Below are 23,937 nucleotides of genomic sequence, written 5' to 3' on the forward strand. Positions count from 1 at the left end.
GGTTTGGCTATAAGGTACAAAGAACATGTTAATGCAGTCAAACATAAAAGATATTCGGCGATGGGAGAACATATGGTTGAAAAGAATCATAAATTTACAGACATTTCTAATGACATGAAATATATTACATTCGGCCAAAAAGGGAAAATTAATGACTGTTTTGGAAAGTTTAAAAATTTATCTTAGACAAAAAAAAAAATTAATCAAGTTTAAATGAGAGAAGTGCAGAAGATAACCCACTGTATAGACTAGCATATGATTATTTAAGGAACAAAAAGAAGAAGAAAAAGAAGAAAAACTTGAAGATCTTAAATTTATAGTTCTCATTCAGTTCAACAAAATTTTATGCATTGATCATTATTATAATATTTCATAAGTTTTCTTTATTCATTGATATGGTGTATTAGGACAGAATACTTCTCTGAATTGTAACAACAAAAGATTGTGTTATACTGTTTTATTCTTTGAACTAAGCACTGATTAAAGGAATGGTTGACTTTCTGAAACATATATGGTTGAATAAATAGTTTTCTTTCATTAATAAGTGTATTGACAAGGCAGATTCAAATAAAACTTTAAATACAGTAGAAGTCCGCTATAGCGAGTACGGCACATAACGACAACTCCGTTATAGCGACGACTTTTTTCTGTCCCTTCAACATTCCTATATTAACCTGTGTATCGTCCTTCGGTTACAGCGAGAGCCCTATCACTGGCGCATCCGTTATTACGAGCGATTAAGCGCGGCAATTTTTTCCGTTACCGATATTCATGCACCCCGGCGATGATATTGCATGCGATCGATTACCTTCGACATCGTATCCTCGCTATGTGCACTAGCGATTTCTCTCATCGACATTCGAAGGCGATGTCGGAGTCGATTAGTAATATCCGTCGGCAGCTGTTCCGTAAAGAAAATTCAAAATGAAAGAGAACATATTTTCGTAATAAATGTGTAAATATGTCCGATAACGGTTAACTCGTTAAAAATTAAGGCTGACTAAACGACCGCTTAATTTTGAGGCTAAATACTGCAATTAAGTAAGAATGGGATACACCTCGAGATATGGCAGAGTGCTTAATTAATTTCATAGGTTAGTTTGTATTTTGTCGCGTCTGGTTAAATTACGGAAAGGCTATTATGAAAATTTATAGCGATAAAGGTATAATTCCTCTACCGGCGCTTGGAGTGTGTTTTCATTATACGTATAGTACGGTTAAGATAGGATACGTGACGCTGTTTGAATAAGAAAACTGAAACATTTGCAACAAAATGCGATCGATCATCTTTGGTATGGTATAGTTTTCTCACTCTGTGCAATTGCGAGCTCTCTCGTTGACATTCTAAGGCGATATTGGAGTTGATTAGTAATACCCATCGACTGCTGTTCTCTAAAGAAAATTCGAAATGAAAGAGGATAACATGTTTTCATAATAATGCGTAAATAACGTGGCCAATAGCAGTTGTTAACTCGTAAAAATAAAGACTGAATAAACAATATCTTAATTTTAATGTTATATACGGAAATTGCATAAGAATGTCATACACCTCAAGATATGGCAGAGTGCATCACTGATTTCAGAGGATATTTCATATCTTCTCGCCTCTAGTTACGGCTATTTACATGTAAATTTTTCGCGAGGAGGTTATTTCTCTACATGCGTTTCAAATATGTTTTCATGATAGGCTACATATACGGTTAGGTTAGGTGCCGCTGTTTGAAGAAGAAAGCTAAGGAGTTTGCCACAGAAATCTCTGGAGTGATGCCGTATTTCTCCGAATCCAAGACCTTTTCCCCCCCAGAATCTCATGCGAAAACTCGAGTTGTTGTATTCGCGGCCTAACAGTAAGATAATGGATACAACTGGCAACTACCGTGGTAACCACGCTGCTTCTTTTCACACGCGCACAGAACTCATTGACGACCGCTTCTTTACTACACATCGCTACCGGTTGTACAGTGTACAGTGCCTGTGTGTTTCTCAAATCTGCAGAATGGCATCAAAACATGCGACCCTTCGAATTCTTAGAAAAGCCATGCCTACTCAGTGGCAGAGTCATAACGCGTCTATTGTACTTGACGCTCAGTAAAATTAAGGTTTAAAGACAGCAGGAATATTTTCGTGACGGATAGTCGGTATTGTAAAGATACGTGGAAAAGGTATTGCCGGCAAATTTTCAACGGGTTCTAGTCGATATTATAATGCCAATTTTAAGTTAATGTTTATTAAACACTCGGAAATGTAGAATAATTGTGCAGCCGCAGGAAAATACGGCATAGGCCTAACTAAAGCCAATATTTGGCGTTAGCGTGAAGACAAACTGCTAAAAAAAAAATGTGTACTATACAAAAAAATGCATTCAGTGGTCCACAACAAGGACGCTTTAAAGAAGTCGATGATGAAATTGTGAGGTATGTGCACAAAGAACGCAAGGGCGGTTGGCCATACCGTGGCGGAATAAACTCGTTCGTTGAATTTCAACGTTCGCGAATAGGCCTATACATCGCTAGCCGTTGAATTTGGCCGCACCCGACAAGCGAGACGTGCGTGTAGCGGTAGCCAGTTATATCTGACGCTGCGTAAAAGTAACAGTTTTATAGACAGCAAGAATAATTTCCTGATGGATCGTTGTAATGTAGAGACATATGGAATAGGTACTGCCGGAAAATTTTCAACGAGTTCTCTTCGGTATTATGATGCCAATGTTAAGTTAATGGCCCTTAAACCCACGGAAATAAAGAATAATTATTCAGCCGCAAAAAAGAATGAAATACGGCGTGACGAAAGTCAATGTTCGGCGCCTAAAAATAGTCTAAAAATGCGTAGGCCTGTATGATTTTACAAACTTCCTTTTGAGCCTGATTTAAATTTTTTGAAGGAAAAAGTGGGGTTCATCTTGGATTAGGAGAAATACGGAACTATATTTTTTTCAGAATGAAATTAAACATACACTTTCACGTAGTATCGGATTACGAAAAATAGCAAACAAGTAAGCCGTAGTGTGGATATCATCTGCGGAAACGCAAGCTTTGAACAAACTGATTGCCGTTTCAGACCAATTTTAAAGTGCATGAAGGGTTTTCCGTCTTTTATACACAAATCGGATATAACAACAATCCGTTATAGCGAGTAAATTTTTCGCTGTTATGAATTCTCGTTATAACAGACTTCTACTGTAGCTCTGCAATACATTCAGACTAGTCAATATGGATCAAACAACCAAATTAACCTATCATGATTAAGTTTATCAACAGAATGACTTTGGCCACCATTCTGAATCATACAAAACTTTGACCGACCAAGACCAGACTTGAGTGATCGAGTCTAAATTGGAAGGTGCGAGTTTCAACATTTACACCAACTCTGCACGCTTACAGATGCGAATGCCAGTCGACTTACCGATAGATTTTAATTTCACCTTCATTAATAAGGAATTTCACAAATTTTTCCGTAACTAAAATTAGGCTATCACAAGACAAATATGCACCATGCTGGTCAACTTCACATGATTATACTCCAGATGTAGGCTATCATGCAACAAATATTTACTACCCTTCATTGTACAACTCAACACAAAATACATTTCTAACTTCTGAATGGAATGCAAAATACAAGCATAAATAGGTTCACTGTATTATTTCACAGTCTCACTGCTATCCGGCAAAACTAACTGAGACTAACGGCTTGCTCCCCCAAGGGGCAACTTAACCTGTGAAGTTCAAGAATTCAAGGACTTTTCCTGTTATCACGCAACTTTTGCGAGGGCTCTTACCCGAGTTGGAAATCACGTTCCTTCCACAAGGGATGACAAATAATATTTTCAGGGCTAGGAAAAATGTCGTCATACTGTGCCCATTCGCAACTCGTAGACCATTTACAAAATGATGGCGTAGGAAGGTATGGCCCATGCAATCTATTAGACGCAATGAACTTGTCATTAATGCGGTATATAGAAGACCATGCACGTCTCGGAACGGACCAATTTGGAAGCCACTACAGGACAGTAGAGGGTCAATTGGATTGTTTTACGAAAAAATATAGCAGCGGAGTAATTGTTAAAAAAACTTCACTCTAAAAAATTTTCATCGGTAGAGGAAGGACGCAACTCCAAGCCAAGCTTCACATCTGAAGATTATTCAAGATTTCTGAAGAAGATATTGACTATTTTATGATCGACGTTCAAAACAGATGAAATAATTCACCGGCGCACAGTATAAGAAGAGCCGAGATATTACAAAAATAAGTAAAGTACGGTGAGCTACAACTGACTTGGATCCCGTGAGCAACCATTCTGCGATTGGCGAAGAAGGACTCACTGTATCAGAGGACCGATAACTTCATACGGGCAGAAAATTATCCCTGTTGAATTTAAAGAAGAACAAAAGTACATTTCGAATTCTGGAGAAAAAGGCTGTTACATAAATTAATATATACTGCGCTGTCCCCGCTCCCTGAGAGGACGCATAAGATCCAGGCTAGTTTAATTACAATCCTTTTGGCTAACATAATCTATCATTTGGGCTATGAGTTCCGAATATGAGAAAGACATGCCATACGGAGCCAAAGAAATCTTAAATTACACATAGAAACAACTCTCATACGTTACTTATTGAATTTCTTACGCTGCCAAGATGTTGCAGCATTCATCCACTTAAATCTAAGTCTCTACGCTACGATACACATTGAAAGAATGGTTTAAGTTTTACATATCTTATTTATTACATACTTGATTCAATCCAAAGGTCGAACATTATGCTATCCTCCCTAAAGAATTTCTAATAGAGGAAACTGCATGATCATCTGATTATCCAATCCATCTCTGGCAAGCATGGCCTTAATTTGTTAAATCAATCTACTTCTTCTACCCGAATGCATAATCAATCATTTTACTTCCTCTCTTAGCCTCTCTCCACATCAATATTTCAGTTAACGCATCCACATTTCTGGCGTAAGGAGAAATCGAAGAAATGTCAGTATCGGGTAAAAATACATGCAAGCGACGTTCATCTTGAATCTGCCAGTAATTGACACGTCCGGCACCCACTATGCATTATATAAGAAATGCTATTTGAGTTAGTCATTTTAAAAATGAATCTATTGAAATCTATTGCACTAAGTGCTTAAATCTTGACTGACCCAAAAAATCAAGGACAGAATGTAATATACGGCAAATTATTGAAGTCCGTATAACCAATTATTTAACTGAACATTACTATAACTCAGCTCGTAATTAACAAATTAAAAATTATAAGTTCAAAGATGTCAAACTCACCATCTTAGGTTTGTAAAGAAATGATTAAATCGAAATGAAGTTAAAAAAATTAATAGACTGAAGCAACTAAATTAAAATATGTTTGGGTAATTAAAATATGTATGGGTAATTAAAACTTGTGTGGGTAGTTTAAACATATTTGGGTGCACCCTAGCAAAGAAAAATATTTACAATATGATACCTTACAAGCTAAAGTGTAGATTGAGGGTGATTTCAAGATATTCAGGATGCATTTTAGGCCTAAAACCATATCTCATGAATTGGAATTCTCCTCTGTCGCCTATGAAGTTTTTGAGTTAATTACTGGCTCTTACTTAGAGCTCATGGAACCTCCGTGGCTCAGACGGCAGCGCGTCGGCCTCTCACCGCTGGATACCGTGGTTCAAATCCCGGTCACTCCATGTGAGATTTGTGCTGGACAAAGCGGAGGCGGGACAGGTTTTTCTCCGGGTACTCCGGTTTTCCCTGTCATCTTTCATTCCAGCAACACTCTCCATTATCATTTCATAGCATCTATCACTCATTAACAAATCACCTTGGGAGTGGCGACCCCATTGTAATAACAGCCTATCTATGTTTCATTCATTACATCCCTGACCCGGTCAAGGACTGGAAAACAGGTTGTAGGTTTTCATTTTCATTCACTTAGAGCTCATATTAATCTGCTGACATATAATTATTCCTATCTCTCACAACATATCAATAGATACCTATAAATATCAACCTGGGAGGATAGTTCCCTAATTTTCTATAAACAACTGATTTACAATTCTGAATATTCATGCTTTTTTTTTTCTTCTGCGTGAATATTGATAAGTCTTCTTCTAAATTAATGTATTTTTAATAAATGGTTCAACAAGTACCAGTAGGTTCCATATACTATTCTAAAATCTGAATCTTCTCATCATTTTAAAATGAACATACGTGCGACATTATATATTCTAACGACTACTCTACTAGTTTCATCTGAAGTATACTAGCTAATGTGGTCTGCATGGTGCGAAGACTCGACCATAAGACACAATTTATACACCTACAATCAGTCATCAGTGATAGGGTGTTGCCTAAGAAATTACTACACGTCCTTTCGCTTGAGAATAGACTATAATTAGAAAACATCTGTGACATAGTGCATGTGTTTGGTTCATCCTCCTAACTGAGACTTCATTGGTACTACCAAGTATGCACGCTAACCAACAGGTGTCACTTTGATCATACTTGAACTTTCTCGTGCTTGCTCGTAATAGAAATAGTACATATAAATGCTACATATTCATTTCCACTTAGTACAAATTCAACTTGAAACCATTAAGTCCATTACTACATCACCGTGCTCATATTCGCGAAGAATCAATAACTACCACCATTCTAAATTATCAATCTCATATCAACTTCTCTTAAAATAATCATTATTATACTTCCAAACATGTATCCCGTCTCCTTTACTAAATACTTATCCACTCCATTTAATCGTGGCATTTCTTATTTTAATCACGGTTCATGGACATATTTCACGACATTATGACCTTAATTCCGTCATAACCTTAAATTATTGTAAACACATCTATCTATTTGGCAAGCATATCCTACTGCTGGTTCCTAACTTGATATTCTTTGGTCATAACCAACGTACACACGTACCTAAGTCTTTCTTTGACATAGTATACAATTCACTGTCACCTTAACGAACTCAGTATTTCACATTACATGGATCACATCTCGAACGTAGGCTTTCATCACTGACTGACTACCTATCTATGGATTTGTCATTCATATACGAAGATTACCTAACCACCTTTGATTTAATTCAATACACCACTTTCGTCGCTTCATTATTTCACACGGAATAACTTAACAAATTACATTATATTCGTATATGAATATATAAAACATCACTACATTAATTTAAAAACAAGACTTATCTGAATTCAGCAGCTCCAGTCGTCGGCATATGTCCAGCTGACAGGACATAGGGACACGCCTCTTTTTACTTTCCTAGGTGAATGGGAAATACTGGCATAATTCTCCTCTGGGCTTAGTCATCTCTCGGCAGGCAACGTCATCCGACGGCACCCATTTGGGTAGTCTGGCCTATCATCTTCTTAGAACATCTTGCTCATCTCTGGACTAGTTGGAATAGAATAGCAAACAGAATCAATTAGCATTGCCATCATGAACAGCTGTGATAATCTGCTTAACGCGAAAGATTGCTTTCTTTGAAAGAGTTGATCTAATTGACAAATAATAATCTTGGGGTAGTATAATTCTATGACTCGAAATGAACAGATTTTTCTCCTTTGTCTTTCCAGGAGTTATTATAGGATTCCCACTTCTGTAGTTCTTTAACTTGGGTGATATCGAGTAATACGTCAGCAGAGACTGCCGTGACGTAAGCTTGTCGTAGTTTATGCTTGAATTTCCACGTATTTTAAAATTCGCGGAACGAAATTAAAAATCTTCTGCTTGATCTACAACGCAGCTTCCAATAAATCTGCTCCTTGTTTCTGCTGAAATGATCTCTTGCCGATACCTTCTTTTCCTGACGAAGTTGCTTTCTGTCTTCGACTCTGATTTAGAAGTAGCAATTCAATCTCGTTTTCTTATTTTTTTATTTTAATAATTGTTAGTAACAATCTTCACATTCGTTCTTTTTCACTGCCTTCTGGATCTAAATTCTTTTCTCTAGCGCCTGAGGTGAATACTTTTGTTTTCGCTCGCGGTATCATCAGACATTTTGACGTTAATTATTCTCGGAGATCTGGACTCCATCTTTGTCCTTCTTACGGACGGAACTTCTTATAACAGTGAAATGGCACAATACGGAGAACTTATTTCTGACTGAAGAAAATTTCATCCCTAAAAATAAGAAATAGAACAGTCGATTGGGATAGATCATCAAAGAAATGGAATATATCGTGACCGATTTCTCCGCAGAAAGAATTTTCTTTGCTGTCTGCAGAATTGGAATGATGACTGCTTGCTAAATTTACAAGATGGACTGAACTGGGGAAAGGTACCTTCCCAACCAGATGACCAGCCGATGATGGGAAGGCAACGGCCAACAAGACGACCAGCCGATGATGGGAAGGCAACGGCCAACAAGACGACCAGCCGATGAGGAAGAAGGCAACGGCCAACCAGTCGACCAGCCGATGACCAGGAAGGCGATGTCCAACCTGAGATCCAGATCCTAACAGAGGGTCTAACCACATCCAAGCAATGGAGCGACAACCGGACCAAACATAACATCTAACGAGCTAAGTCTTTACATTTTCTAGTAGAGTAGTTTCTTTCAATCTACACCCTCACTCTAACTTCGGCATGTGCTGATTAATTGGTGATATTTATGAATTAATTAAGAACGTGTGTGAATTATAAAGTGAAGTGTGAGATATTTAAGGCTATAACATAAGATGGCAGTGTAGAATTAGAGTTCTATTATATCATATACATGCTACCGCACTTGCTCACAAATAGTAGAAACTAGCATGAGTAAATGAAAGAAGTGTTTCTGGTGAAGATCTGATAGCAATGAGTCTATACAAGTCGTGAAACTTCGATTGATCTCGTATTAGTTGTACAATGATTACGTCACGATTTTCCTGCGCGGCAGACATGAATATATTTAAGTTACGTACTCCTTACTTTATAGAAAGAGGGCATTGAACTTTGATTGCTGTTAAAATATAAGAGGTTATTGAAATGCGTTTATAATAAGGCAATTCTAAGATGCTTGGCATAGAGCTTTAAGAGTAATCGGCGATATGTGTACAGTAATAAGTATGCCAGTGGTGTGATAATGTATATTGAAATGGTGTTATAATATGGTTATTTCTCGGAGTATATTAAGGAATATTTGAAATGCAGATGTTTGTTTATGTGCTGCGGTATGAAAAAGAATTGCTATTTGCTGAGGAAACGTTACATTAGATTAACATGAGGTGAGTTCTGTGTCACATAGAAAGAGTACGTTAAAGGAGTGCACATCGCGCAGATGACCCATTTTAAGGTAAGATTGACATGTACTATGGTAGAATTGTGAATCGTGACACTTTTATCTGACATTGGTAAATGCTGTGTAGCATATACGAGAGAGTTCTTTAACATATGGTTTAACTATGCTCATGGCTAAGTCTACTTATGATTTTCTTTGGTGCGGTGACATATTTCAATATGAATACGTATTAATTGCATTCTGTACTAACCATATGAGTTGAGTAGCTCACATACATGAGAGATATTGAGTAATAGGAGATAGCTAAAGCACATCGAGCCGATGGTGGAGGTGTGTGTGGATCGGAAACTACCTAAACAGTTAGATAGATGATTTATTTCTTTTAACGCAGAGATGATTTGAGTTGAAGTTCTTAAAGAATATAATGAGTAGGAAAATGGTAAGCTAGGAGCCGTATGTCGTAGGCTCTAGGGAGGTATTGTCTTAGCCCATGAGTTGTTATTTAAGCGTATTCAAGAAAAAGGACCAAATAATTAGAGTTCAGATTTATGAATGCAAACTTAAGAGAGCAGTTTTATGATTTCATACTCACGTTAGAGTTTATTTCGGAGACATATAACCAAAGATATGCTCAGATATAGATTCACAATCTGACTTTAACCCATTTAATTATTATTATGCTAATTCTAGCAAACTAAACGTTTTTATTACACAGAGTTGACTGACGCATATATTTAATCATTGCCTCGTACAGGGAGTATTCCCAACTGTGTGGAAGCACGGTATCGTCATTCCTACTCCTAAGAAGTATTCTCCTAGTTTACCATCAGATTATCGCCCTATATCCATTCTCCCACCCCTTTCCAAAGTACTAGAACGCTTGGTACACGAACAAGTCCTCACTCTACTTGACTAACTTCTCACCACTGCTTGACCCTTACCAATCTGGTTTCAAGAAAGGACACAGCACAACGACTGCCCTACTGAAAGTAACTGATGATATCCGACAGGCAATGGACACTCGACAAGTGACTGTACTGGTTCTACTTGATTTTTCATTTGATACTGTTGTTCCTCAACTGCTACTTTCAAAATTGGATTCATTAAATTTCAGCAAGACGTCAATAAACTTTTTCAGTTTGTACCTCAAAAATCACCGTCAGTGTGTCAAAGTAAAAAATAGCAGATCTGAGTGGCTCAACAAACCCCTCGGTGTCCCCCAAGGGTCTGTACTTGGACCATTGCTGTTTGCAATTTACTTACATGATGTTGCCAAATCGATTACACATTGCAAGTATCATCTTTATGCTGATGATCTGCAAATCTACTACCACTCAAGAACTGATAAAATTCAGAGTGCTGTAGAAAAAGTTAATGCTGATCTAAGTCTCATAAGTAATTTTGCATTGAGTAACAATCTCAAAATTAATCCTCTTAAAACGCAAGCAATAATCATTGGTACTTCGAAAAACTTACACGTCTTAAAACAATACGAAATTCCTCCTGTAGCACTAAACAATACCATTATTCCATTTTGTGAAACAGTTATGAATCTTGGTGTGGCTATAAGCGAAACATTGAACTGGTCGCAACATGTGACGAAAGTGTGCCAAAAGGTATATCAATGCCTGCATTCTCTGAAGCGGTTTAAAAATATATTTCCTTGGTCCTTGAAAATAAAGCTCATTCAATCACTCTTGTTTCCAATTCTCGAATACTGTGATACAGTTTTTATTGACATCAATAACGAGCAAAGCATGAGACTGCAACGTGCCCCAAATGCATGCATCAGGTATGCATTCGACATACAACCATACGCCCATGTATCCCCATTCTATACACAATTATCTTGGTTACGACTGAATGGCAGACGTAGACTCCATGCAACTACTTTGGTGTATCAAGTGCTTTCTGAAAATACTCCTCCTTACCTATCCACCAGATTTCGCTACCTTAGTTCCCTACACCTGTTCAATACCCGGTCAGGTTGTACGCTAGAAATTCCTGTGCATCGAACCGCAACCTACAACAGATCGTTCACGATCACCGCCGTGAGCTGGTGGAATGAACTCCCCAACGACATCAGAGAAGCTAAATCTAAGACAAAATTTAAAATCCTTTGCCAGCGTCATCATTTAAGCACTTCCAGTCTTTCTTGAGTGTGAATGGGATGCATGAATGAGAGTGAATATGGTTGTTTATTGCAATGTGTTCCTGTATATAATTTAGTTATACTTTACTCACCTTAGTTTAGTTAGTGATACTTCAGGTTGTAAAAATTTCATACGTTTAAATTTTATGTAAAAATTACATTGTATATACATGAAGTGGTTAAGTGTAAGAAAGGGCCGGGAGCCCTAACTTCGCCACAATAAAGACGCTTTAATAATAATAATAATAATAATAATAATAATAATAATAATAATAATAATAATAATAATAATAAATGTGGTGAGAAAAATTAATGTAATTATCGTGACAGTATTCACATCAACAGACATAAGTATTTAAACGGAGACTGTGATTGCTCAGTGATCTATTGAATATAATTAGAGTAATTTCAACTCATTTCGGAACATGATTACGAATATAGACATAAATAATGAATGTGAACTTGAACATTGAATGAGAATGAGCATGAATAGGAAGAGTACGAATGAGTGTAAATAGTTTAAAAATCTCAATTATTTTACTTTTATTTGAGCTAGCGCTGACTCTGATCCCTTATGTATACAGGTTATCAAGCTTATACTACCCAGAATCCACATCAACTTTTTATTGAACGTTATTTTATTCCAATAAATCTTGTTATATTATTTTTCTAGAAAGTTTCGGTGTTATGAATTCTTTTAGGTAACACCTAGTTTATAAGTTAGCTGGTAAGTTAAGTAGACGTAAGTAACTGAAGGATTTGATGAATGAAAGAGATTCTTTTTGAGGTTTTCGGCCTTTGGTACTTACTCGAGCGAATAGATTCCCCACTGATACGTGTCTCAGCAGACCGAGTCTCTTCCGAAACCACGTTAAAAACAAACTAATGGAAAATCTCAGATTTTATGAGTGATAGAATACCCTGAGAAGAAATAGAGCCACCGGGAGAATAGTGTGCTGACCGCCTGACCGTGGGCACACTATTTAAATGGCGCCACAACGTCAGGCTCGATGAAGAGAAAGACACCGCGGGAGAGTAAGAAATGGTCCGCCAATTCACACTACTTAATTGGCAGTCCAGTGTGAGGCTCGAAATGTAGGTATCGGGCAAAGAAAAAGAGTCACCAATGCATTGATTTATTTAATTGCCGCCACAAGGTGGGACTTGTTGAAGGGAAAGACACCGTGGGAGGGTTATACAGAAGCGAATTGTGGATTATGAGCAGTTGATATCGTAGTTTAAGGCGAAACTTATCCGATCATGAGATGTTATAATGAAGAAATGACATAACAAGGAGAATTCCCAGGAATGTAGCAGTGAGTGGACACATGATGTGAACTATACCAGGAAAAGAAGATGGAAGGTGGATAAAGATGCAAGTCTATCAGTAGGAATAGATAATGATAAGGAATTACTGTTATTTATCAGATGATTGCTTTCTTTTAACAACAATAATGTAGGTTAGGGTGATTTTAAGTCTATATGAATTGACACTTAATTGATTTTAACTATGGTAAAGGCTGATGGCCATATATGTAAATATTGGAAGCCGCATAGCGGAATTTTAATTTCTTTTTCTCGTAACATATTCCGAAAAGAGATCAAAATCATAAATCTGAATTCGTGGTCCGGTTGTCGATGGTCTATCTGGTGGGATGGTGCCGATCTCCAGGAAGGTCCATCCATATTATCATTCATTGCAAAAGAAAAATATTAAACTAGTGCATAAGGTGCAAACTTTGAACTGTTTTGAACTTAGTAGACTAAGAAATTGTTGTCTGTGTGATATTATATGTGATATTTTATGAACTTAGAGAACTGTTGGGCAAATTAGAGAATTTTTAGCAAAATGGAGAACTTATTAGGAATTTAGAGAGATCGTACCGAATATATTTGAACTCGACAAAAGATGGCAACACAAGGAAGAGTACAGACAAGAAGGGAACAGGAAGAGGAAACGAGAAGAGCACAAGAAAAGCAGGATGGAGCTCCATTATGGTTCCATGAATATTTGAAAAGGCAGGGAGAGAAAGAGAAGAAGCTGGAAGAAGAAAGACAGAAGGAGAAACAGGAACGTGAAGAGAAAGAGAAGAAGCTGGAAGAGAAAGAGAAGCAAGAAGAGGAGAAAAAGCTGGAAGAAGAAAGACAGAAGGAGAAAGAAGAGAAGGAAAGAAGACGGACAGAAAAGGAATGAAAACAACAAGAATGGTTCAGGGAATTTCAAAAGGAACAAGAAAAGAAACTAGAAGAATGGCAACAAGAACAACGCGAGGAAAGAAGGAAAGAACATTATGAACTGATGCAAGAGTTGCATAAGAAACGAGAAGAATGGCAACAAGAACAACGCGAGGAAAGAAGGAAAGAACATTATGAACTGACGCAAGAGTCGCATAAGAAACAAGAACAATGGCAACAGAAAAAAGAGGAGAAAGAACAGGAATGGGAATCAAGATTCCAGAGATGCATCGTGGAAATGAGAGAGGAAAGAAGAGAAGATCAGCAGAAACAGAAGGAATCTTTAGAAGAATTCGTTAGGAAAATAGAAGATGAACACAAAAGGATGATCGAAGAGTTAAACAAGAAACAAGAAGAAGCGACTGAAGAAACTGCGAAAACACGATCGGAAATTTATGAAGTTAAGAATGAAATTCAAAATATGCAGACTAGGTTGACCGAAACCGTGGAGAATAGAAATAGAGAGATGCGCGAGGAAATAAGATAAATGAAAAGGTAACAGAGAGCCAGGAAACCATCAGAAAATTGGAAGAAGAGAAGATAAATGATATAACAACTGGCATGCAAGGATTAAATCTAAGGCAACAAGACTTAGATGAGAAATATGACCAAGCTGCAAGCAAAGTAGCTCAGTAAATAGACGAATTGAAACAGAAGATAGAAGACAACAAGGTTGAATCGGAACGGAAAATCGAGAGGACAGAAGAAGAGATGAAACAGATTAGAAAGGAAATACAGGAGATGAAGGTGGAAACGCACTCGGTGAAATCTATGGCTTCAAGCTCTAGCGATAGGCAAAGAGCAATCGAAGTACAAATTAGTGAGAGAGAGAACGCACCTTTAGGGATAAGTGACCCAACTAGGAGAGATATCGAAATGTTAAACGGAGGTAACTAGAGTGAGGGAAGCACAATAATCAATATCATTAAAAACTACGATGACCGCCCGAAACATTTCGACGGCTCGGCTAAGACCTCACCGAAGCAATTCCTTAGGGACATTGAGGAATATTTTAAAGAAGGAAAGATTCAAGAAGAAAAGAAACTGCGCATTATTGAAAAACATCTGGACGGGAACCCAAACATTTGGTTCCAGGCTTTCAAGTATACCTTCCACAACTATGATGAGTTTAAGGTAGCCTTCCTGAGAAAGTTCTGGGATCCTGGGATTCAGCAACAGCTAAGATTAGAGCTGTATTCGAGGAAGTTCTCAACTGCTGGCCAAACTCGCTACAGCGACTTCTTTTCGTTCCAATTCCATCGATTTCAAGACTTGGACTCTCCCCCTAGTGAACTGGAAGCGATTAAGACCATTCAGAGGCAATTGCCACTTGAAGTACAGAGATTACTAGCGGCCTCTGACATACAAACTGCCATTGACATGGAGAGACGATTGAGGCAGATTGACCTAACATCAACGTGTCTAATAGAGAGGAACCCCAGGAATCTTAAGCAAATCGAGGCAATTAATACAATCAGTCCCGAAATCACCAACCGCAGAGTAGATAAGGCTGATGAGATTAGGGCAGGAAAATGTATCAGAGCCCAAGATAAGGAATCGAGAAGATGTTATTGCCAGTACAGTGGGGAGCAGCATGGAAGATGTGGGCAAATAGGAAATAGAAATAGCTTTCAGTACAGGAATAATACTCGATATGGCACCAACAGAAGTCGACCATACCACAGGAACAGGAGGCGATACAATGAGAGGTGAGGACCAGCCCAATATAATCAGAACGAAGAGAATAGACGTTATATCCAAGAGCTCAGGGAGCAAAGACAAAACAGGAGCCGATGGGAGGAAACCATCAAAGACAAGGATATAAACGGCGACCTCGAAGGGGCAGAAAGTCTCGAGCTCCAAAATTATAAACGGAGGAGACAAGAAGAAGGCTGGAAGGAGCCTGAGAGCCAAGGGAACACAGACAACGCCCAGCTATCTGAGCGAGAAAAAAAAAAAAAAAACGCCGATGGCGAATTAACGAATCAAGAAAGTGTAAATAAGGGACCGTTGGAAAATATTGTCAAAATTCGCAGTTGGGTAGTAGCTCAGATAGATCACTGGGACATCCAGCCCGAGGACTTAATTAGAAAGGATACCTGTCATGAAACCCAACCTACATTCAAGTTACGAGTAATAGTCGTGAGAGTGTTTGACATCAGGCTGTACTGTTTAGTGGACTCTGGAGCCAGCATAAGTGTGATGTCACATACAGTAGAAGTCCGTTATAGCGAGAATTCATAACAGCGAAAAATTTACTCGCTATAACGGATTGTCGTTATATCCGATTTTTGTATAAAAGTCGGAAAACCCTTCATGCCCTTTAAAATCGGTATGAAACGGCAATCAGTTTGTTCAAAACTTGCGTTTTCGCAGATGATATCCATACTACGGCTTACCTGTTTGTTATTTTTCGTAATCCAATACTACATGAAAGTGTATGTTTAATTTCATTCTGAAAAAATATAGTTCCGTATTTCTCCGAATCCAAGATGAGCCCCACTTTTTCCTTCAAAAAACTTAAATCAGGCTCAAAAAGAAGTTTGTAAAATCATACAGGCCTACGCATTTTTAGACTATTTATAGATGCCGTATTTCATTTTTTTGCGGCTGCAAAATTATTCTTTATTTCCGTGGGTTAAAGGACCATTAACTTAACATTGGCATCATAATACCGAAGAGAACTCGTTGAAAATTTTCTGGCAATACCTATTCCATGCGTCTCTACAATACAACGATCCATCAGGAAATTATTCTTGCTGTCTATAAAACTGTTACTTTTACGCAGCGTCAGATATAACCGGCTACCGCTACACGCACGTCACGCTTGTCGGGTGCGGCCAAATTCAACGGCTAGCGATGTATAGGCCTAATCACGAACGTTGAAAGTCAACAAACGAGTTTATTGCGCCACGGTATGGCCAACTGCCCTTGTGTTTTTCGTGCACATACCTCACAATTTCATCATCGACTTCTTTAAAACGTCCTTCTTGCGGACCACTGAATGCATTTTTTTTAGCTTCACGCTAATGCCAAATATTGGCTTTAGTTAGGCCTATGCCGTATTTTCTTGCGGTTGCACAATTATTCTACATTTCCGAGTGTTTAATAAACATTAAAATTGGCATCATAATATCGACTAGAACCCGTTGAAAATTTGCCGGCAATACCTTTTCCACGTATCTTTACAATACGACTATCCATCACGAAAACATTCCTGCTGTCTATAAACCTTAATTTTACTAAGCGTCAAGTACAATAGACGCGTTATGACTCTGCCTCTGAGTAGCCATGGCTTTTCTAAGAATTCGAAGGGTCGCATGTTTTGATGGCATTCTGCAGATTTGAGAAACACACAGGCACTGTACACTGTACAACCGGTAGCGATGTGTAGTAAAGAGGCGGTCGTTTATTGTCAATGAGTTCTGTGCGCGTGTGAAAAGAAGCAGCGTGGTTACCGCGGTAGTTGCCAGTGGTATCCATTAACTTACTGTTAGGCCGCGATTGCAACAACCCTTGAGTTTTCGCATGAGATTCTGAGAGAGAAAAAAGTCTTGGGTTCGGAGAAATACGGTATCACTCCAGAGATTTCTGTGGCAAACACCTCAGCTTTCTTCTTCAAACAGTGTCACCTAACCTAACCGTATATGTAGCCTATCATGAAAACATATTTGAAACGCATGTAGAGAAATAACATCCTCGCGAAAAATTTACATGTAAATAGCCGTAACTAGACGTGAGAAGATATGAAATATCCTCCGAAATCACTGATGTACTCTGCCATATCTTGAGGTGTATGACATTCTTACGTAATTTCAGTATATAACACTAAAATTAAGATATCGTTTATTCAGTCTTTATTTTTACGATTTAACAACTGCTATTGGCCTCGTTATTTACGCATTTATTACGAAAACGTGTTATACTCATTCATTTCGAACTTTCTTCAGAGAACAGCAGTCTATGGGTATTACTAATCAACTCCAACATCGCCTTTGAATGTCAACGAGAGAGCTTGCAAATGCATAAAGTGAGAAAACTATACCGTACCAAAGATGATCGATCGCATTTTGTTGCAAACGTTTCAGTTTTCTTATTCAAACAGCGTCACGTATCCTAACTTAACCGTACTATACGTATGATGAAAACACACTTCAAGCGCCGGTAGAGAAATTATACCTTTCTCGCTATAAATTTTCATAATAGCCTTTCCGTAATTTAACCAGACGGGACAAAATACAAACTAACCTATGAAATCAATTAAGTACTCTGCCATATCTCGAGGTGTATCCCATTCTTACTTAATTGCAGTATTTAGCCTCAAAATTAAGCGGTCGTTTAGTCAGCCTTAATTTTTAACGAGTTAACAACCGTTATCGGACACGTTATTTACGCATTTATAACGAAAATATGTTCTCTTTCATTTCGAATTTTCTTTACGGAACAGTCGACGGATATTACTAATCGACTCTGACGTCGCCTTCGAATGTCGACGAGAGAAATCGCTAGTGCATGTAGCGAGGAAACGATGCCGAAGGTAATCGATCGCATGCAATATCATCGCTGGGGTGCATAAATATCGGTAACGGAAAAAATCGCGCGTGCTTAATCGCTCGTAATAACGGATGCGCCAGTGTTAGGGTCCTCGCTGTACCCGAAGGACGATACACAGTTTAATATAGGAATTTTGAAGGGACAGAAAAAACTCGTCGGTATAACGGAATTCTCGTTATATGCCGTACTCGCTATAGCGGACTTCTACTGTACCTTATTCCAAGAACTAAGCCAGAAAATAGAGATACCGACCATACCTGTATCTGGCGCAAAAGTCTGAGGTATCATTCCGGACAAGTCAGTAGAGTGCAAGATACAAGCTTACTTAAGTATAAAGATCGGAAAGCACGAATTCGAGCACCCGTTCATGGTTATGAAAAAAATAAAATACATCGTATTTGGGATAGACTTTATGATAAGTTCTAGGATGACGACTGATATGGAAAAATGTGAAGTTCAATTCCCCGTAGTAGAAAATGATGGAAATAGAACCGTGGAAAGGATCCAACTTAATGACACGCTTGAAGGGAACGAGTGGTTGAAGATCGAGGGAAAGGAAGTGGATCTATTGGACGGAGAGAGCCATGGACTAGAAGAAAAGGATCTTAGCACAGAAATAAAGCCGGAATTGATCATGAGAATCAAAGGTATCGCTAAATTCGGGAGGATATATTGCAGTCAACAACACTGGAAATGGATAGATATGCTCGACATCATAGCAGAAAGTTTGAACAACACCGTTAACCAGTCAATTGCCCAGATTCCTAGCGTAGCCCATAAAAATGTTCACCCTCAGAGAACTTGGGACAGCATGTTTACTATGCAGCTAGAAAAGAAGCCAGATCCCCAAGAAATAACTCTAAAGATCCAACAGAGGCTCAAGGATCAATCACAAAAACGATTAAGAAGAGTACGGAATAAGAAGTTCCATGCACCCTTTAAGCAAGGCGATTTAGTTCTAGTCAAAACTGCTCCAATATCAAATGCACTAGCAAAAATATGTGCTAAATTTCTGCCGTTATACAATGGTCCCTACAGAATCGAGCACGTGCTTGGAAATAATGCTTATGAAATAGTAAGCTTAAATGGCAAATACCATAACATACACAACGCATGCAACATCAAGTTTTACTTTCAAGAAAATGAGCCTATGAAATCAGAACTTAAGAAACAACAAAGCCCAGAACCAATAATAATAATAATGTTATTTGTTTTACGTCCCACTAACTACTTTTTAAGGTCTTCAGAGACGCCGAGGTGCCGGAATTTAGTCTCGCAGGAGTTCTTTAACGTGCCGGTAAATCTACCGACACGGGGCTGTCGTATTTGAGCACCTTCAAATACCACCGGACTGAGCCAGGATCGAACCTGCCAAGTTGGGGTTAGAAAGCCAGCGCCTTAACCGTCTGAGCCACTCAGCCCAGCAAAGCCCAGAACCAATAAACGACGTACCGTTATAAAATGCACCAGGAGGAATGATTAAAAAATATCTTTATTAGGACTAGAAAGAATGAAGAAAATCAGCTGTTGTGTACGCGGTCATGGGAGAAGTAAACAAACTAGAACAACAAAGACAGAATCAATATCAATCTGCGGATATTCGATAATCGAATAGCTAGTATCGGAATGGCAAAGAATTTATACGAGATGCAAAGTCACATTTGAGATTCAAGTTATTAATGAGAAAATATATATCGTGACCAATATATTTTTTTCGTGATGGGGGATTAAATGTGCCCGTTCGCATCTCGTAGACCATTTACAAAATGGCGGCGTAGGAAGGTATGGCCCATGCGATCTATTAGACGCAATGAACTTCTCATTAATGTGGTATATAGAAGACCATGCACATCTCGGAACGGACCAATTTGGAAGCCACTACAGGGCAGTAGAAGGTCAATTGGATTGTTTTACGAAAAAATATAGCAGCGGAGTAATTGTTAAAAAAACTTCACTCTAAAAAATTTTCATCGGTAGAGAAAGGACGCAACTCCAAGCCAAGCTTCATATCTGAAGATTATTCAAGATTTCTGAAGAAGATATTGACTATTTTATGATCGACGTTCAAAACAGATGAAATAATTCACCGGCGCACAGTATAAGAAGAGCCGAGATATTACAAAAATAAGTAAAGTACGGTGAGCTACAACTGACTTGGATCCCGTGAGCAACCATTCTGCGATTGGCGAAGAAGGACTCACTGTATCAGAGGACCGATAACTTCATACGGGCAGAAAATTATCCCTGTTGAATTTAAAGAAGAACAAAAGTACATTTCGAATTCTGGAGAAAAAGGCTGTTACATAAATTAATATATACGGAGAACTTATTTCCGACTGAAGAAAATTTCATCCCTAAGAATAAGAAATAGAACAGTCGATTGGGATAGATCATCAAAGAAATGGAATATATCATGACTGATTTCCCTGCAGAAAGAATTTTCTTTGCTGTCTGCAGAATTGGAATGATGACTGCTTGCTAAATTTACAAGATGGACTGAACTGGGGAAAGGTACCTTCCCAACCAGACGACCAGCCGATGATGGGAAGGCAACGGCCAACCAGACGACCAGCCGATGATGGGAAGGCAACGGCCAACCCGACGACCAGCCGATGAGGAAAAAGGCAACGGCCAACCAGTCGACCAGCCGATGACCGGGAAGGCGATGTCCAACCTGAGATCCAGATCCTAACAGAGGGTCTAACCACATCCAAGCAATGGAGCGACAACCGGACCAAACATAACATCTAACGAGCTAAGTCTTTACATTTTCTAGTAGAGTAGTTTCTTTCAATCTACACCCTCACTCTAACTTCGGCATGTGCTGATTAATTGGTGATATTTATGAATTAATTAAGAACGTGTGTGAATTATAAAGTGAAGTGTGAGATATTTAAGGCTATAACATAAGATGGCAGTGTAGAATTAGAGTTATATTATATCATATACATGCTACCGCACTTGCTCACAAATAGTAGAAACTAAAACCAAACCAAACCAAACCCCATGGCACTACAGAACTTGAAGGGCCTTGGCCTACCAAGCGACCACTGCTCAGCCTGAAGGCCTGCAGATTACGAGGTGTCGTGTGTTCAACACGACGAATCCTCTCGGCCGTTATTCTTGGCTTTCTAGACCGGGGCCACTATCTCACCGTCAGATAGCTCCTCAATTCTAATCACGTAGGCTGAGTGGACCTCGAACCAGCCCTCAGGTCCAGGTAAAAATCCCTGACCTGGCCGGGAATCGAACCCGGGGCCTCCGGGTAAGAGGCAGGCACGCTACCCCTACACCACGGGGCCGGCTATAGTAGAAACTAGCACGAGTAAATGAAAGAAGTGTTTCTGGTGAAGATCTGATAGCAATGAGTCTATACAAGTCGTGAAACTTCAATTGATCTCGTATTAGTTGTACAATGATTACGTCACGATTTTCCTTGCGCGGCAGACATGAATATATTTAAGTTACGTACTCCTTACTTTATAGAAAGAGGGCACTGAACTTCGATTGCTGTTAATAGTAATAGGAGATAGCTAAAGCACATCGAGCCGATGGTGGAGGTGTGTGTGGATCGGAAACTACCTAAACAATTAGATAGATGATTTAATTCTTTTAATGCAGAGATGATTTGAGTTGAAGTTCTTAAAGAATATAATGAGTAGGAAAATGGTAAGCTAGGAGCCGTATGTCGAAGGCTCTATTGTCTTAGCCCGCGAATTGTTATTTAAGCGAAAGCGACTTTCAACCTATTAGGTCGTGTTACGTACATTTAGTACGTGATGAAGAGATGTTAAGTACAGAACAAAAATGGCCAACCAGACACCAGTGGGATCCGAACCCACAACCTCCCGATTTCGCGTCGGTTGCTCTACCATTGAGCTACTGTATGGTGGCCTAGGCCATCTTTGTTCTGTTGGAAAGGATCTAAGCTACAGGTCTGGTACTACTACCATCACACTGCAGAGTGCGTTCAAGTTGCCCGTTGAGGGCCAAGTCAATGAATATTGAATTTTCACGACCACATTGTAATCGAAAGCGACTTTCAACCTATTAGGTCGTGTTACGTATATTTAGTACGTGATGAAGAGATGTTAAGTACAGAACAAAAATGGCCAACCAGACACCAGTGGGATCTGAACCCACAACCTCCCGATTTCGCGTCGGTTGCTCTACCAGTTGAGCTATGGTGGCCTAGGCCATCTTTGTTCTGTTGGAAAGGATCTAAGTTACAGGTCTGGTACTACTACCATCACACTGCAGAGTGCGTTCAAGTTGCCCGTTGAGGGCCAGGTCAATGAATATTGAATATTGTTCTGTACTTAACATCTCTTCATCACGTACTAAATGTACGTAACACGACCTAATAGGTTGAAAGTCACTTTCGATTACAATGTGGTCGTGAAAATTCAATATTCATTGACTTGGCCCTCAACGGGCAACTTGAACGCACTCTGCAGTGTGATGTTAGTAGTACCAGACCTGCAGCTTAGATCCTTTCCAACAGAACAAAGATGGCCTAGGCCACCATAGCTCAATTGGTAGAGCAACCGACGCGAAATCGGGAGGTTGTGGGTTCGGATCCCACTGGTGTCTGGTTGGCCATTTTTGTTCTGTACTTAACATCTCTTCATCACGTACTAAATGTACGTAACACGACCTAATAGGTTGAAAGTCGCTTTCGATTACAATGTGGTCGTGAAAATTCAATATTCATTGACTTGGCCCTCAACGGGCAACTTGAACGCACTCTGCAGTGTGATGGTAGTAGTACCAGACCTGTAGCTTAGATCCTTTCCAACAGAACAAAGATGGCCTAGGCCACCATAGCTCAATTGGTAGAGCAACCGACGCGAAATCGGGAGGTCGTGGGTTCGGATCCCACTGGTGTCTGGTTGGCCATTTTTGTTCTGTACTTAACATCTCTTCATCACGTACTAAATGTACGTAACACGACCTAATAGGTTGAAAGTCGCTTTCGATTACAATGTGGTCGTGAAAATTCAATATTCATTGACTTGGCCCTCAACGGGCAACTTGAACGCACTCTGCAGTGTGATGGTAGTAGTAACAGACCTGTAGCTTAGATCCTTTCCAACAGAACAAAGATGGCCTAGGCCACCATAGCTCAATTGGTAGAGCAACCGACGCGAAATCGGGAGGTCGTGGGTTCGGATCCCACTGGTGTCTGGTTGGCCATTTTTGTTCTGTACTTAACATCTCTTCATCACGTACTAAATGTACGTAACACGACCTAATAGGTTGAAAGTCGCTTTCGATTACAATGTGGTCGTGAAAATTCAATATTCATTGACTTGGCCCTCAACGGGCAACTTGAACGCACTCTGCAGTGTGATGGTAGTAGTACCAGACCTGTAGCTTAGATCCTTTCCAACAGAACAAAGATGGCCTAGGCCACCATAGCTCAATTGGTAGAGCAACCGACGCGAAATCGGGAGGTTGTGGGTTCGGATCCCACTGGTGTCTGGTTGGCCATTTTTGTTCTGTACTTAACATCTCTTCATCACGTACTAAATGTACGTAACGACCTAATAGGTTGAAAGTCGCTTTCGATTACAATGTGGTCGTGAAAATTCAATATTCATTGACTTGGCCCTCAACGGGCAACTTGAACGCACTCTGCAGTGTGATGGTAGTAGTACCAGACCTGTAGCTTAGATCCTTTCCAACAGAACAAAGATGGCCTAGGCCACCATAGCTCAATTGGTAGAGCAACCGACGCGAAATCGGGAGGTTGTGGGTTCGGAT

The 23,937-nt window shown here is 39.2% G+C and overlaps 1 protein-coding gene and 2 non-coding genes across 5 annotated transcripts in view; 2 read left to right on the top strand and 1 right to left on the bottom strand.

Moving 5' to 3' along the window:
- Nucleotides 1-23,937, bottom strand: part of LOC136857352 (histone deacetylase 8) — a 188,318-nt gene that overhangs the window by 78,180 nt on the left and 86,201 nt on the right. The gene's annotated exons all lie outside the window — the stretch shown is intronic.
- Nucleotides 22,988-23,061, top strand: TRNAS-CGA (transfer RNA serine (anticodon CGA)). The gene has a single exon. It is a non-coding gene; the product is annotated as a tRNA-Ser (tRNA).
- TRNAS-CGA (transfer RNA serine (anticodon CGA)) lies at nucleotides 23,285-23,358 on the top strand. Its single transcript has one exon. It is a non-coding gene; the product is annotated as a tRNA-Ser (tRNA).

The sequence above is a fragment of the Anabrus simplex genome, chromosome 1, assembly GCF_040414725.1.
Source record: "Anabrus simplex isolate iqAnaSimp1 chromosome 1, ASM4041472v1, whole genome shotgun sequence".
In the NCBI taxonomy this organism is placed as follows: Eukaryota; Metazoa; Arthropoda; class Insecta; order Orthoptera; family Tettigoniidae; genus Anabrus; species Anabrus simplex.